At 36.0% G+C, this 14,710-nt stretch overlaps 1 pseudogene; it reads left to right on the forward strand.

The window, feature by feature from the left end:
* Nucleotides 1-6,374: 6,374 nt before the first annotated feature.
* Nucleotides 6,375-8,665, forward strand: LOC139718977 (uncharacterized; annotated as a pseudogene).
* The last annotated feature ends 6,045 nt before the right edge of the window (nt 8,666-14,710 follow it).

Below are 14,710 nucleotides of genomic sequence, written 5' to 3' on the forward strand. Positions count from 1 at the left end.
GTCAATGCATGGTTTAAAAAAAAAATCACCTCCCATAGACATAACACGTAAACTTGTCTGATTTTGAGTCTTTACCTTTAATCACAATTTCTAGTGTGATGACGTCATCATATTTCAAAACCATCACATGGACTTGAAAGGCAAATGTTCAAACTGCAACATATCTGAATTTGGGATAATATTGAGCTTAAACAACAGAGATACGAGCAAATGAATGTCAGAAACAGTACCTCAAAAAAATCAATTCCACTTTTTTCATCTAAAATGACGATATGATGACGTCATCGCGTTTTCCTGGCAATATTGATACCAGGAATGTTATTTACAATTCATATACTTTTGTAATATGCAATAGAAATATAGGGTCAACGGACGATTTAAAGAGCCATGGCGAAATAAACAAAGACATGTTTTTTCACTATATTTGCAGAAAGACGCGCACGTGGAATTTCAACTTTGACGCCAGTGCATTCCTTTGTTATAGGTCGAAATCGATCGGAAATCAATGGATATTGTTACTCAAAGTATCAGGAATCCAAATCAGTCAAAAAAATTGCATTTTCATGTTGCTTACGGGCTCTGCGCGCGGAATTGCGCGGACGGACGCGCACGCGAGAAAATGTTTGAAACGCTTAAAATTGTCTGAAACTTCGAGATTTCCCATTGGGAAGTCGTTTTGAGCCTTTTAAAATTTTGACGCGCGCTTACGCGCGCGTAATGATGACCTGTGTAACTAGCGTTAAAAAGTAAGATAGAGCGTGACCTGAACTTCATGTCCACCGAAAATGATACAGAAATGACATCTAGTTATGAAGTTATGATCGATCATGTGACAAGGTCCGAAAATCACAAAATGGCGCCTAGATGACGTCATAGATATGTTACTGTCATGAAAACCTTATTGTGGCTAGATTTTGTCATGAGACATGTTGACTGAAAATGTCATGTTATTTCGTTATGTCATTCTTGAGATATTGACGACACAAAATTGTCCAGAAAGAAAGAAGAATAAAAAAAAATAAAGAGAGATTTTGACAATCACAATAGGTGATACGCTGATAGCGTATCACCTAAAAAAATAAAGAGAGATTTTGACAATCACAATAGGTGATACGCTGATAGCGTATCACCTAACGAGATATGAAACTCGTCACGCTGACGAGTTAGGTGATACGCTTGGGGTGATCAGGTGTCGGTCATCTGTGATCGACAAAGAAAAGAATGTGATATAGGCACCTTGATGTTATATTGAGCGTACATGCAAAACCGTTTCTCTAACCACTCGGCCACGGGACATCCCCGGAAATCGTAAGGCAAAAAAGAAATGTATGGATATTACAGGGGGAAAAAGTCAATGCCCACTCAACAATCGTGGCCGCGTGAACATGTATTGCATTGCTAGACGGAAATGCGGCCTTGTAACGACTGATGTCGCTATGCCATTTCTGGCAACTTGGGAAAAATACGCGCCGTAGACATAAAGCCTATAATCGGCTGGTTTTGATACCTTGCCTTTAATCACAATTTCCAGTGTGATGACGTCATCAAAGTACAAAACAATGACATGGTCTTGAAAGACAAATGTTCAAAGTACAACACCTCCGTCGTCGTCATTACATACTACGATCGGTTAGACAAAGTGAGCCTGCAAAATTTTGCAGCAGTCGAAGCAATGTGGTCTCCAACACAAAAAAGAGGGATATGGTGTGTGTCTGTGTGTCTGTGTGTCTGTGTGTGTGTATAGGTGCGTTTATATACGAACGTGATTTCTAAATGGACGAATATGTAATACAAAATTGAAGAAAAAAAGTAAAATAGCTAAGTATTTTGTTTCGTGATCTTGTGGGGTTCGAACCCGCAACCTCACGTCTCTGAGACGTCGCCTTTAACCACTCGGCCATACGTCTCGGCGAGAAAATATGAGGAACGTAAACTTATGTATGTGAAAGCTGAATCGGAAATCGTTTTGTCCACATTCCATTCTCATTTTCAGTTTTAAACTGCAAAATTGTCAACCTGATGAGGAGATTTCGAAGAAGAAAATGCATGATTATTGCAGCTTATTGTCTCAGCTACAACATACTTAAGTTTCAGAGGAAATGAAGCAGAATCAGCTGAGATAAAGGTGCTTAAACGTTGTCAAGTCAATGCATGGTTTTAAAAAAGATCCCCTCCCATAGACATAACACGTAAACTTGTCCGATTTTGCGTCTTTACCTTTAATCACAATTTAAAGTATGATGACGTCATTAAATTTCAAAACCATGACATGGACTTAAAAGGCAAATGTTCAAAGTACAACATATCTGAATTTGGGATAATATTGAGCTTAAACAACAGAGATACGAGCAAATGAATGTCAGAAACAGTACCTCAAAAAAATTAATTCCACTTTTTTGATTTCAGATGATGATATGATGACGTCATAATGTAATTATGGAAATATTAATACTTGAAACGTTATTTCCAATTCATATGTTTTTGTAATATGCAATAAAAACATAGGGTAACCAGACGTTTTAAAGAGCTATGGCGAAATAAACAAAGACATGTTTTTCGCTATATTTGCACAAAGACGCGCACACGAAATTTCAACTTTGACGCCAACGCATTCCTTTGTTATAGGTCAAAATTGATCGGAAATCAATGGATATTGTTACTTAATGTATCAGGAATCCAAATCTGTCAAAAAATGTGCATTTTCAGTTTGCTTACGCGCACTACGCGCGAAAATGTGCGGACGGACGCGAACGCGCGAAACGCTTAAAATTGTCTGAAACTTCGAGATTTCCCATTGGTAAGTTGTTTTGAGCCTTTTAAAAGTTTGACGCGCGCGTACGCGCGCGTAATAATGTCTTAGGTAATTAGCATTAAAATGTATGATAGAGCGTGACCTGAACTTAATGTCCGCCGAAAATGATACAGACATGACCTTTAGATATGAAGTTATGATCGATCATGTAACATGGTCCGAAAATCACAAAATGGCGCCTAGATGACGTCATAGATATGTTACTGTCATGAAAACCTTATTGTGGCTAGATTTTGTCATGAGACATGTTCCCTGAAAATGTCATGTTATTCCGTAATGTCATTCTTGAGATATTGATGACACAAAATTGTCCAGAAAGAAAGAAGAATAAAAAGAAATAAAGAGAGATTTTGACAATCACAATAGGTGATACGCTGATAGCGTATCACCTAATAATGAAAACTTTGAGCAAAGAAAATGGGTGGAAACCCGATGAAAACTCATTTTCTTTGCTCGAAGTTTTCACTATATATATATATATATATATATATATATATATATATATATATAATAGTGACAGCAATGGGCTAAAACTTAACATGGGCGGGGTGGTGCAAGGAGACTTAAATGCATTGCCAACAAATCTTGCGTAGCTCTATATGCGTATATTATATATATATATATATAATGTGTTCGGCCGTGTGTGTGTTTGTGTGTGTGTGAGGGATATTGTTTTATAATTATATAAAACTTCGGAGACAGCCCGAATGAATAAAGACTAAAAGACTGTTGTTATACTGTGCATGCTACTCTGATGTAGGCCTATATACTATTAATCAAAAAATAAAAATTTGAGCTTTGTGCATACATGCATCACTACGTCATAAGCACTAAAAGAAGTCAATTTCCACTTTTCGTGAAAGAATAAGAATTCATGAGAAATCTTTTCGAGTGAGATGGCAACAATATTATGACTTGATAAACATTCAAACTTGTCGCATCACAAGAGCAACAACAACAAACATATAAAACGCGTTTTTTTTTCGGAAAAACAAAACAAATGAATAGCCGCACATTGAGCCACACAGAGCAAGGGATAATTTTTTTTTTCATTAAGTGAGGGTCACTTTTGCACATGTCTTTCACTTTAGATTTCAACATGTTCAAAGTGAAATATATTTCCTTATATCGGGTACGCCTAACAATGCAATACATGCACGAATAAAAAAAGAACAATAACAACAGTGAGAGGATTGATATATTATATATAATATATATACATATATATATATACATATATATATATATATTGTAAAAGAAAAAAGTAAGCAGAATTATTCATTATGAATTACAATTTGACTGCAATAGATAAACTTTTTGATAAAAAAAATAGCGTTGCCATTTTTGCGAGTATTTGGCGATTCATGTTGCAGTTTCTATAGGTCTATAGGGCTAGTGTAACAACTGCTATGCTGAAATGACTTTTTATGTCTAGGGATCATTCGGAAATGAAATTAGATTTTGAGTGACTTATACTGTGTCTATTAGCATCCTGGTTAAGATGAAGATTGCTTTTAGGCAACCCCACTATGACGGTGCATCTTCATTTATATATTTTGTTTAGGTCTATATCGGGATACATTGCTGTAATGACAATGACAACTACTATACTTCAAATCATTGTGAAACAGATATAGTTGAAACACATGCACACACACCACATACACACACACACACACACACACACACACACACGAGCATATAACAATTTAATTCAATTCAATTCAATTCAGAATAGATTCTCATATATATCGTTCAATACGAAAATCATTAAAATTAAAAATTTATATACAATATGACAATTGGGCCCACGTTAAGGAGGCATGGAACCAAAAATTATACAGCTTAATTGTATCGGGAAAGCAAAACAGCGTGACACATTCATGCCTAAACATCAGTTACAAAAACAAACAGACATGCATGCAAGCAACAAACAAACAAACAAACAAAATAATGCATGATTGTACTGATAGGGAGGACTATAGGCCTACGCATTATACACGTATAAGAGGCAGATGGGGGGGGGGGGGTGGTTACCTGGCGCGCGCCTTCCCCTTTAATCTTTCTTAAACAAAAAAAAATAAAAACAATTGTACTGGCACCAGAAAATGGCGATGAAGCCCTTTTGTGTTTTGTTTTGTTTCATTTTGTTTTGTTTTTGTTTGTTTTTTTGCTTGTCAACCGATTCAACCCTGAAGTGGCACCAGAAATATTTTCAGCAGCGCCCCCCCCCCCCCCCCCGCGCCTCCCTTTAACGGAATTCCTGGATCCACCCCTTTATGAACTGAATGAATTCATTGTAGAATCATCAGGTACAACAATTTAGTAAAAGCTATTTTTACAATCTAAAAGAGAAGGAATTTTATATTTGCAATTTCTAGGTCTTGTGACTTCTAGTAGTATATTTGACAATTTTTAATGCGGTGAATTAAGTTATTCTGTATTTCAACCAAGAATGTCAAGTATGTTTCATTTAAGTGGGATAGTAAAAAGGCACTAGATTTCAGTTTAAAGCTTGATCAGAATATTCATGCCTTGTTGAGTGAATTGAGGGTGGTAGAAAGATCATCCACACAAGCTCATATTGATAGCTTTAGTGCGTTGTTGGGTGATATTTTCATGAATGCTGGAAAAGAAGTTGGTATTTGTGAGGAAAAGGTTCGTAGCATAGGTAATCCTAGGAAACCTCGCAAAGAACAAAAGCCATGGTTTGATAATGAGTGTGTACAGGCTAGATTGCATTATCTTAATTTCAAGAATAGGACTAAACGGAAGTGTAAAGGGAAACCTATGAGAGAGAAGGAGCAAATGCTGGCTGACATTAAGACTGTTGCTAGTGGTTACAAGAAATTGTTGAGAAGGAAGAATAAGGCATATAGTAAATCACTGCATGATCGTCTTCGTATACTTAAAAAGGATAGCCCGCGGGAGTACTGGAAGTTACTGAATGGCCGTAAGCGTGACTCGTGTGCGGCAAAGGTCCCTTTGGTTGATTTTGTGCGTCATTTTAGTAAACTGAATTCGGTTCGAAATTTAATTTCAGTTCCAGAGTACGATTTGGATGGATCAGCAGGTAATAATGAGTTAAATGCACCAATTGTAATTGATGAAGTCATTAAGATGGTTCAGAAGTTAAGGAACAATAAGGCATGTGGTATTGATTTGATTAGAAATGAATTTTTAAAACATTGTTCAAGTCGTGTTTTGGATTGCATTACAATGTACTTTAATATAATTTTGGAAAGTGGTTTAGTTCCAAAAGACTGGTGTCTCGGCACTATAGTACCAATTTTTAAGAAAAAGGGAAGGGATACAGACCCAGATAATTATCATGGAATAACACTTTTAAGCTGTTTGGGGAAGTTATTCACTTCTATTTTGAATCATAGGATAACAACTTACCTTAACAATCAAGGTATGCTTGGAGAAGAACAAGCTGGCTTTCGGGCTGGATATTCTACAATGGATCACGCCTTTGTTTTGAAAACTTTAATTGATATATATTTGTCTAAACGCAAACGAATTTATTTGTGCATTCATTGATTTTAAGAAAGCCTTTGATATGGTTGATAGGGTTTCACTTTGGCATAAAATGTTGAAGTCTGGGGTGGATGGTAAGGTGTTTACAGTTATAAAGAATATGTATGCTCAAGCCAAATCTTGTGTATTAGTAGATGGTCAACATTCTGAGGCCTTTCAGTGTAATGTTGGTGTACGGCAGGGTGAAAATTTATCGCCTCTGCTTTTTGCATTATATCTCAATGATTTTGAATCCTTTTTGAGTTGCCGTTTCAAGGGACTGCAGTTTTTGTTTGAAAAAGTTTGTGTTGATATTTTAGACAAAGAAGTCAATGAGGATCTTTTCATACATTTATATACATTGTTGTATGCAGACGACACTCTTATTTTAGCCGACAGTGCAGAAGAGCTTCAGTTGGCTTTGAATGCATTGCATGGATATTGTATAGATTGGAAGTTAAGTGTCAATACTACAAAAACTAAAGTCCTGATTTTCTCAAGAGGCAAAGTACGTAACTTTCCATTGTTCAGTTTTGGTGAAGACAAACTTGATGTAGTGGATGATTTTGTTTATTTAGGTATTCAATTTAATTACAATGGAAGTTTTAAGAAGGCTATTTCTAAACAGGTGACACAGGCAAGGAAAGCACTTTTTTCTATGTCACTAAAGGTTCAGAAACTCAAGCTTCCTGTGGATATTCAATGCGAACTGTTTGATCAGTTAGTGTTACCAATACTATTGTACGGGTGTGAAGTTTGGGATTTTATGGATTTGAGTCAAATCGAAATTTTTCATAGGAAATTCTTGAAATCGTTGTTATGTGTAAATAAATTCACACCAGATTGTATGGTATATGCAGAAACCGGGAGAACACGACTGGCTAATACTGTTAAATATCGTATGGTTAGCTTTTGGCTGAGGATCATAAAGGGTTCTTCTGCTAAATATTCATTCAGGTTTTATACACTCCAAAGATTAATAAGTCAACAGGACACGACTTTTGTATCTAAGTGGATATCTCATATTGAGGAAATTTTAAACAATGCTGGTCTTGGTGTTGTATGGTTAAGAAAAGGGGAAGGATTTAGTAATAACTGGATATTGAGCACCTTGAAGCTGAGATTAAGTGATATGTCTAAACAGGATTTGATGGCAAATGTTTGGTCAAAATTAATGGAGTATGTTTAAATTATAGGATTTTTAAGACGAATAGTCTCTTTGAATGGTACTTAGTCCAGTTGAGTAAGAGGGATAGAATTTCATTGAGCCGTTTTCGATGTAGGTCAAATCAGTTGCCAGCTAATAATAGAAGATTTGTACAGTCATTTGATGAAAGGGATGTTCAATGCCCTTGTTGTGATAGGCATGAAACGGGTGATGAATTTCACTATGTTTTCGTATGCCCCTTCTTTGAAAAGGAAAGGCAGTTATATTTAAGCAATCATTATTTGGTTAAACGTCCTTGCTCATTACACATGTCCAGATTATTTTCATGCTCGCATTTAGGACAGCTTAAAAGATTAGTGTTATTTGTAAGGCTGATCATGTCATATTTTGCAAATTTGCAGAAGCCTGAACAAGTTGAGTGTACTGTAGTCAGGAAAGAAAACATTGTAACTCGTAGTGGTAGAAAAATTAAGCATCCAGTGATACTCGATCTCTAGTACATATTTTGTAGTTGTATGTCACGATTGTTTGGTCGTATGGTTCATACGATTAGTTAACCTTGCTTGCCAATTTGTATATATCACTGTATATATGTTTAGTAGGTATAGACTATTTTATATACATCATTGTAATATATCACAAACATGTATTCTTTGATATTGTTATAACCATTATCTTGTATTTATGTGTTGTACTCTCATACCCCGGAATGGGGTCGGAAGAGTCGAATAAAATCTAATTCATTATCCTAATTCATTCAATTCATCACAAACAAAAAAGAACTGAGAGTAGGTCTATGTGATGTGGGGTATGATGTAATGAGGAGGGAAATTCAAAACTTTTCAACCACCGCTTTCTTCCTTCTTCCATGCAGTTTCTCCATACCCTGCCACATTTGTTTCACGGACATGGGAGCACTGGAACACAACAAAACAAAACAAAAACAAAAACATCTCACGTGCCACCCATTTCGCAGCCGCACTACACTTGTAGTCCGTAGTGTAGTCAGATTTGGCGGGAAAATTACAATCGGCTGCGGACCATCGGAACCCTCCTTCAATGCCCGGCCGACCCGAGCCCTGAGGATTTGTGCCATCAAACCCAACAAACTTGGGAGCCCAGACCACAGCCAGCTGAAGCAATATAAAGTGGATACTTCTTGCTGATTCTGCTGAGGCACTTGTGGAGAGAGTTATTGGTGGACGGACTTATACAGTTAAGATTCGGTTACTTAACCTCATTAGTTGAAGGCCAAGGTAAGCTTGTTATTGTTGGCAAACTCCTTCTGCACCATTCTACTAATAAAAGCCGTCACTAACAAAGTAAGCAACCTTTTTAGGCGGGAAAAAAATGAATCAAAAGTACATCTGAATATGTTTGCAGATGAAACCTCATCCAGCGGCGAAGAGGCCTACCATCAGGCCGCTATGGATGTGCGTAGTTCAATATCACCTAGACCTAGCAAGCATATTGAAATAGGAAAGGGAACAGAAGACAGCGAAGATGAAGACAATGGCTGGAGAGTAGAAAGGAGGAAGAGAAAAGTTAGACCTAGATCTAAATCCACAGTGGAGACTCAGGAGGAAAAAAGAATTAGAAAAGAAAGTGTGTGTAATGAGACAGATAGATCTACTTCTAAAATGGCAACTACAGAAACGGGACAAAATCAAAGATCAAATATGGCGGTAACCATAGTTGGATTAGGTGAGCAAAATGTTTGTCAGATCAGCCCCGTCAAACTAGTACAGCACTTACATAAACAAATCGGGGAAGTTGAAAAAATGTACAAAGTGAAAGAAAAGAGGGTACTGAAAATCGTATGTAAAGACGAAAAACAGATGAAGAAAGCCTTAGAAATGAGTGAGTTGGCAGGGGTATCTGTGAAAGTTGAAAGAATACAATCAAAAGTGGTGGGTAGCAAAGGAGTCATCCATAGAGTTGATGAGCAGATTACTGAAGAAGAGCTGCATTAATTGTTGAAGGACCAAGGAGTCATGCAAGTAAAGCGTTTCAAAAAAAGGGTCGAAGGAGTACTAGGCCCCACACCTTCTGTGCTACTGTTTTTTGACACGCAACAAATGCCCGCATCTATCACCTTTTTGTATCAAACATACAGAGTGCATGAATACGTAGCTCCCCTCACACGATGTTTCCAATGCCAACAATTCGGACACGTAAAAAGCCAGTGTAGGGGGAAAATAAGATGTGTGAGATGTGGTGATAACCACCACTTTGAGGAATGTCAAACAAAGGACAACCCAAAGTGCTTTAGATGTAAAGAAAAACATTCAGCGGCTTACCAGGGCTGCATCTACTACAAAGAAGCTAAAGAGATACAGACGCTCAAACTTGAGAACAAGGTGTCGTACGCACAAGCTGCAAAACAATATAAGTCGCAGCAGTCTATAAATGAATCGACAGAGTGTGTCGAACACCCAACCCTCACAACAAGTAGAGACGACACAACAGGCCAGTGAAAAAAAGCGACAGAATTTACCCCAAGAGAATGAAAAAAATAGGACCCCCCAAAGCACACAATCAAATACAGTTGAAAGTCCGCCTCTGAAACAGAGAATAATTATGGTACATCAAGGAACCCAAACGGAAAAAAGAGAACCTGCTGAGGAAAAAAAAGAGCAAACAGGGGAACCAGAACAACCAGCCGCGTCATCTCTCAATGTCAATGTTGATTTTTTGTCATTTGTCACTTTCATCATCAATAATCTGGATAAAGAAACAACTCATTCGAACAGAATTAGACTCGTGGTTGAAGCAGCCAAACGATGCTTAGATATACAAGATGTGTCACCCGAACTCATTCATGAACGTCTTCAATGAGTCAAAATACTCAAAGCGAACAGGATAGTTCCCGTCGCACATATCATGTATTTAATATCCTTCAATGGAATGCCCAGAGCATGAATGCTCATGGAACAGAATTTTACAAAAAGTTGATAGAAGGTAAAGAACGGACAAATTTACCAGATATTATATGTATACAAGAGAGTTGGTTTACAGATTATAATGTTTTCAATATACCTGATTACAACTCTGTTATTAAGAATAGAGGTTCAGGAGGTAGAGGCGGTTTGGTGATTTATATTCATAAATCTATCATTTTTCAAGAGATACAAACCCCATCTTCTGAAGAGTATCAACGAATAGATGTATTTTCTTTTAATAGACCAGTTTCAATTATAAATTATTATAATCCATGTAAAAAATTAGATATATGTAAATTGGAAGATATGATTCAAAATTGTTTTACCGATTTCATATTGTTCGGTGATTTCAATGCCCACAGCGTAGTGTGGGGTGGAAGAAAAGAGGACAGTAATGGAAAAGTGGTGGTTAAAGTTTTAGAAAAGTATAATTTGGTTTTATTAAATGATGGATCAGCAACTAGACTGGACCCGCATACGGGTCTTTGGTCATGTTTAGATCTGACCATTGCTTCGCAAAAGTTTGCGCATGAATTAAATTGGAAAGTATTGGAAAGTAATTTTGGTAGTGATCATTTGGTTTTAAAATGCTCATTGATTCGAAAATATTCTAATGTAAAAGGAACAGGAATTAATGAAAAGGTGTGGTCTTTTAAAAATGTTGATTGGAATTTATATAAGAAAAGAATTGCTGATAAATGTTTGCATTTGGATATATTACAAGTGATAGAAGATATGAGTATTCAAGAAAAATATAATTTGATTGTAAGTTTGATTAATGAGGTAGCAGAAGAAAATATTAAAAAGGTATATATAGGTGGAAGAAAAGGAAAGGATCCAGCGCCATGGTGGACAGAGAAATGTGAACAGGTGATCAGAGAGAGAAATCGGTATAGAAATAGAGTAGGAAGGCATTATAAGACAGAAGATTTGGTAAAGTATAAAGAAAAGAAAGCGTATGCTCAGAAAGTTATAAGAGAAGAAAAGTATAAATACTGGCTCAAATACTGCCAGTCGTTTAATCGAACGACGGATGTGGGTAAAGTTTGGAAAAAAGTGAAAGGATTACAGAAAAGTAAGGAGAATACTAGTTAGCAGTAATTTATTTGAGATGGATAAGATGGCACCGGTAATAGATATATCACAAAAAGCAAATCTTATTGCTATGGCGTTTCAGTTGATCGAAACAAATGATATATGTAATTCAAAAGAAGAAGAAAAAAGGACACATATTGAGAATGAAGTAATGAAAGTAAATTCATATGAGCAAGTTGATAGTCCTTTCAATGAGGAATTCACAATGAGAGAGTTAAAGAATGCGTTGAAAGAAATGAAAAGTACAGCGGCAGGTAAAGATGGTATTAATGCTATCATGGTACAATCGCTACCTGAAATTATGTATAAATGTTTATTACAATTGTATAATGATGTATGGATTAAAGCAATTTTTCCAGTTGAATGGTATCAATGTATACAAATTCCTGTGTTGAAACCGGGAAAAGACCCCACGAATCCTACGTCATATCGCCCGATTACTTTAATCTCAGTGATGTGTAAGATCATGGAAAGAATGGTGAAAAACAGATTAGTATGGTATTTGGAGAGGAAGGATATATTAAATCCGTTTCAAGCGGGTTTTAGAAAAAATAGAAGTACTATGGACCAGTTGGTGAGATTAGAATCTGATGTACAAAAGGAATGGCGAATAAAGAATATGTGGTTGTTGTGTTCTTAGATTTAACTAAGGCTTTCGATAAGATCTGGAGAAAAGGTTTACTTCAAAAGATTGAAGCGATTGGAATTAAAGATAGAATGTTAGGGTGGAGTGCTGCATTTTTGGGAAATAGACAATGTGTTGTAAAGTTAGATGGTATATATTCTGAAGAATATGTGCTGAAAAGGGGGACTCCCCAAGGAAGTGTTATGAGTCCAGTTTTGTTTAATGTTATGTTGAGTGATTTAAAATTGAAAGAAAATTGTGTTAAATTATCAGTATATGCTGATGATATAGCGTTATGGGGTATGAGTAGAAATTTATATTATTTGCAGAAGAAATTACAAAGAGCAATTGACGAAATTATGTCATGGTGTAGAGACTGGAAGATAGATGTTTCTGCCGATAAATCAGCTGTGATGGTATTTACTAATAAACGGAAAAATAATGTTAAATTATTTATTGAAGGATATGAAATTAAACAATATGTGGAATATAAGTTTTTAGGAATGTGGTTTGATCAGAAGTTAAACTGGAAAAAACATATTGATGTTATTAAAGACAAGGCTGTAAAGCGATTGAATTTGATGAGATATGTTGCTGGTACACCATGGGGCAGTAATGGACAAATATTACTGACGGTATATAAAGGTTTGATAAGATCAATTTTAGATTATGGATGTGAATTGTATGATGCTGCAAGTAGTAGCACAAAACGTAAACTTGATTGTATTCAATATCAGGCTTTGAGAATAGTTACTGGTGCAGTGCGTAAGACATCTCTTGAAGCTTTACAAGTAGAGTGTGGAGAGATGCCCTTAAAATTTCGCAGAAGTATATTTGTCGATAAGTATAGATTTTATTTAATGTCTTTTGAAAGGAAACGGCATTCTACAGTTGAAATATTACAGCCATGTTGGTATTACGACCGATTTCATTGGAAAACCGGTCAAGGCCCGCTTGTTATGAGGGCATGTACTTTGAATACAAAAGTTGAACAAATTTATGATTGTATATTAAAAGAACCGTACTGGTATTATGTACCTCCGAGAATATCATATTTTATTTTTGATAACATTAGGAAAAGAAGTGATACTGAGATAGAGGTAGCAAATTATGTAGAAGAAAGATTATTAATAAGATGGAAAGGGTATTTGAAAATATACACAGATGGATCAAGGCAAGACAATAACAATACTGGTGGTGCTTTTTATGTTGATCAGTATGATATAGGTAAAGTTTTTAGATTACCTTCAATATGTATTATGAGAGCAGAATTAACTGCAATTATAATGGCATTAGAATGGTTAGAGAATTTTCGTAGTATTTCAGTTGTTATTTTAACTGATTCTCTAGCTGCGTTACAGGCGCTAGAAAATTTGTTCTCTATTACTAATGTTTTAGTTGTAGAAATTTTAGAGAAATTGAAATGTTTACAATTACAGGATATAGATGTACATTTTGAATGGATACCCTCTCATAGAGGAGTGAAAGGTAATGAAATAGCTGATAATTTAGCAAAAAGGGGGTCTTTTAAAGAAAATATAAATGTAGATATTGCTCATACGAGACAAGAACTTACCAAATATATGGTGTCGTATTATAGAAATATTTGGCAAACAGAATGGGAAACATCAGAGAGAGGAAGAGATTTCTTCGGAATACAGTCACAGATATCTAAGGGAATACAGTTACAAGGAATGAGTAGAAAGGAAGAAGTGTTAGTACATCAAATTCGTCTGGGGAAATGTAGGTTGAATTATTATCTTTATGATATTAATTGTCACGAAAATGGATTATGTGATTCATGTCAAGTATTAGAAACAATAGAACATTATTTATTGGAATGTAAACGGTATAAAAATGAAAGAAAATTGATGCAAAAAATGTTGAAAATAAATGTATTGAATATTAGAAATATAATGAAGGTTAGTATAGAAGATAATTTTAGGGCTTTGTGTGTGTATCTAAATAATACAAAGCGTTTATAAAGATTGATCATTGTTATTGATATTGTTAGTATTTACTAGCAATACGCACACCTTGTGTGCTCGTATGTTTTGTTAAAAAATATACACACACAAAAGAGTATATTTATGTATATAGATGCACTGCACAAACTACACTATTAACGGTGGAGGGAAATATTGATCTCACACACTGCCACTTGACAGGTGAGCCGAAACCTAAAACAGAGTGAGTGTGACGTGGATCAACCGAACTGAGCTCATAGACTCTTTCATGGACTCCTACTATAGCATGGAGAAGACGTGGCGCAGATAATCAAATTGATTGAAAAGCGCCAATAAACACCACCACCAACCAACCAACCAGTGAGTACCTACATGTACTGTACGTCGCGTCGAGGTCTGCTGCTGTACTACAGAGTGTAGAGGCGCTTAGCTAGCTAACGCTGTAGAGCTAGAGTAGCATTCACTAGCGGATACAACAGGGGTTGAACAAAGGCCGTGAAAGCTCAGAAAAATAGTCACAACTGTACTGTATGCCGATCGATTCAGTAAGTTTGGCTGGTAGTACATCGTAGACCCAGCCAC

This window comes from Diadema antillarum, unplaced genomic scaffold, assembly GCF_040938485.1.
Source record: "Diadema antillarum isolate AM-2024a unplaced genomic scaffold, OU_Dant_1.0 scf00000103, whole genome shotgun sequence".
Taxonomy (NCBI): Eukaryota; Metazoa; Echinodermata; class Echinoidea; order Diadematoida; family Diadematidae; genus Diadema; species Diadema antillarum.